This window comes from Castor canadensis, chromosome X (genome assembly GCF_047511655.1).
Source record: "Castor canadensis chromosome X, mCasCan1.hap1v2, whole genome shotgun sequence".
Classification (NCBI taxonomy): Eukaryota; Metazoa; Chordata; class Mammalia; order Rodentia; family Castoridae; genus Castor; species Castor canadensis.
The window spans coordinates 50,373,590-50,376,838 of NC_133405.1; the positions used below are offsets into that span (position 1 = coordinate 50,373,590).

Here is a 3,249-nt window from a genome sequence, read left to right on the forward strand (position 1 = left end):
AATTTCCATAAAGGATGGAAGAAAAAGTGACTTTAGGTAGCTTCTGCTTCCAGTCCTACCTCATAGCAAGAATGGTCCCCAAGCCTTTATCACTGCTGGAAGTGCAGAGAGGTAAACACAAGGAGAACAGGGATGAATCCTCACAGCAGGAGGTATCCTGACAAATTTGCTACAGATCTGCATCAACAACTCAACGTGCCCATGCTGGCAGCTTCTCTCCCTTGCTCTGTCAGTGGGCTTGGTGGACAACCTCTTCACAATGTAGCTCTGTGGTTAGGAGCATGTGCTCTGCAATCACACACATTCGAGAAGAAAGGATAGCCAGACCTAACTAGCAGGATTGTCATGGGATTAAATCCAGGTACTAATTCTAGGAACATGGATTTGACACCCTCTAAACAAGTGTTTCCATAAATAGTAGCCATCTTTCCTTCCTAAGGCAGGGGACTCATGTGGTCACTTTACCTACCTGTTCAGTCAGCCTGATCGCAGGTGAGAATCACTGTGGGATGCTATCTAAACCCTCACCTGCTACTCCCTTGTTGGAAGTAGTGCTTCTTCTGCATCAAAGGCCAATCAAGTTGTTAAGCCACAAACCTGAGAAAATGTATACCCCTATTTAGTACCAACAGTGTATATGCAAGTCAGTTTTCCTTTATGTTAGGTATTAACAGCATTCATCTCGAGAATTTGAACTGCTTGTTTCACCAGACCTGCCACATTGAAAATATCTTGGATAGTCATTAAAATTACATAGAGGGTTTTCTCCTAGGACTGTTAGATTTAGCAATATGAAAGCCCAGCCTCATTCAAATGAACAAAATAATAGTGCATACCAAATCCAGAGAAACAGAAACAATAGTGTGTGTGTGTGTTAGAGGTAGAGAGTGCAAAATCTGCAGGGTGGGCTGGCAGACTGAAGACAAGGGAAGACAAGGAAAGATCCAATGTTGAAGTCCAAGTGCAAAGCCTGTTTGCTAGCAAAATTTCCTCCTGCTCAGGGGAGATCAGACATTTGCTCTAATGAGGCCTTCAGATGATCGGATGAGGGTCACCCACATTATAGAGGGAAATCTGCTTTACATTGTAAAAATATACAGAATAATGTTGAGCTATCTAAGCACAATGGCCTAAGTCTGACTTAACACATAAAATTAACCATCACACTTAGGTTAAAAATCAATATTTATTTCAAATCCAAAATTGATTGGCTGTTCCTATTTTATCTGGTAACCCTACACATGGAGGACTCTGTGTCTAACCAAGGTGCTTCAGGTAGCATCCCTAGCTGAACTCCCAGCAGACACCAGTATCAGTCACAATGCATATGATGGTTCTCTCTAGATGTCCCTGATAAATGAGCCTTCAGATGACCACAGAAGAAGTGCTTCTCAATGAAGACATCCTCAAATGCTTTCTCCTGGTACAGGGATAGTCCTTTCCAAGGAAGTCCCTTTTCATGGGCAGTCATACACAGAGCTCCTTCATTAGACAGCAGGTAGATGTACTCTGCAGTCCTTGGCCTTTGTGAATGTCTCAGCTCAGCACTTCTGGGTGGATGTGTTTGTCCAATTCTGGAATTATTTTATAAGGCATCTACATTCCAGAAAATATACATATCACATTTTCCAATATTACATTTATGAGGAATAAAATTCATGTCTTTTTCTTATTTCGCCATATTTATTAGTTGGTTTAGAGCTTAGACTTTGAGTAGGAGGTATTTTGGGGTGCTTTTAAAAGACTTAAGCCTTTTGGAGCAAAACCATAAGAATACTTTGGGAGAAAGTGAGACAAAGAAAGAGAAGAGCTGTGAATCTATTGTAAGACGCATCCCTGAAGAGCAGATCAGAACAAGGGCTCATGATGGGCAGCTTACTAAAAAGAGGTTTGACGGGAGATAGTCTGGGATGTGCAAGCCCTGTTTCTCCTCCCAAACTCACCAATCAATGAAATTGTTTCTGCTATAGAAAATGAGTGTGTAGAGAGGATAGATTTGTGTTGGTCAGGGATGTCCCTGTTTCTCCTTCTAAATTGATTAAGTAATTCCTGAAATAAAGAAGGAGTTGATGTGCAGAGAGGGAGAAGTGTTTTTGTCATGGATGTCCCTCTATATGGAAGAAAATACCTGGAATGGAGGATAAGAATTCCTCAGTATAAACCAATGTATGGTTGAACTGACTAGGTTTATGCCCACTAAATTACTATGTTGTTCTAGGCTCATCTTCCTAAAATAACAGTGAATGTCCTTGAGTGACATTTTTTTGGTCATTTTTTAGATCATCGAGTCGGGTGATTGTGGACAGTCTCTTAGTTTTCTGCCACAGCTGTTTAACTGCATAGTGTGTTGTGTATCTTACGTGTTCCCCCTCAGAGGCTAGCCCATCTCCAAGAGCCTCAGGCGACACCCTGGGTCTCTGTGTACTGATAATTCTCCTGCTCCTTCACTGATACTACTCCCCTAAGGTCCCGTTTATGGTGAATAAAAATTCCCTTCCCGAGAACAGGTTTTTTGTTCCAACAACCTGGACAGAGTTCTGCCAATTGCCTGTGTCCCCGCGGAGATTCTCTAATGCATATGCTTTCTCAGGTGTTCTGAAGGGTGAGGGTGTTTTGTCAGAGAAAGCAAAGGTACAGAAGGGAGGGCTGTGCTGAGACATTTCCAATCTGTGGAATAGTGTGCAGTGCGGTTGCCATAGAAACCTGACGTCATCATGGGGACCATGGCGTCCCCTCCTGGACTCGCTTACTTACGCTTTTCAGATGAAGTTTACAGGGTAAAGACATTTTGCTTTGCGAGAAAGGTGAGGGGAGTCAAGGCCAGGGCTGTGCGGAGGCATTTCCGGTGGGAAGGACAAGTCTGCGCATCGCGGTTGCCATAGAAACCTGACGTCATCACAGCGACCCTGGCGACCATGACGACTTTGTAATGGAGACCTGCGTGAACTGGTTGGAACAGAGCAGGCTCCCGCCTCCAGCTGTGTGCAGCAGGCTGAGGGTGTGGGTGCCCGCGGTGGGGGGTAATGAACCCCCCGGGGGGTGGAGAGATGCAGGGATCACAGACCCAGGTCGGCTCCTTCCCGTTTTGGGACTCGGTGCCGGGATGTGTGGTGAGAGAGAGATGTGGGACCCTCCTGGGCCCAGGGAGGGTGGTGTCCTGGAGCTGCTTTCCATGTACAGGTGGGGTGTGGGAGGGTAAGACAGGGAGGGACTCTCTGAGCCCAGCTTCCCCCTGTGTGACGTGGGGGT

The 3,249-nt window shown here is 45.2% G+C and overlaps 1 long non-coding RNA gene across 1 annotated transcript; it reads right to left on the reverse strand.

Annotated features, from left to right (window-relative positions):
• Positions 1 to 1,167: 1,167 nt before the first annotated feature.
• On the reverse strand, positions 1,168 to 2,879 carry LOC141419601 (uncharacterized). Its single transcript, XR_012444238.1, has 2 exons — positions 2,755 to 2,879; positions 1,168 to 1,596 (listed from the first exon to the last, which is right to left on the reverse strand). It is a non-coding gene; the product is annotated as an uncharacterized lncRNA (long non-coding RNA).
• Positions 2,880 to 3,249: the final 370 nt, after the last annotated feature.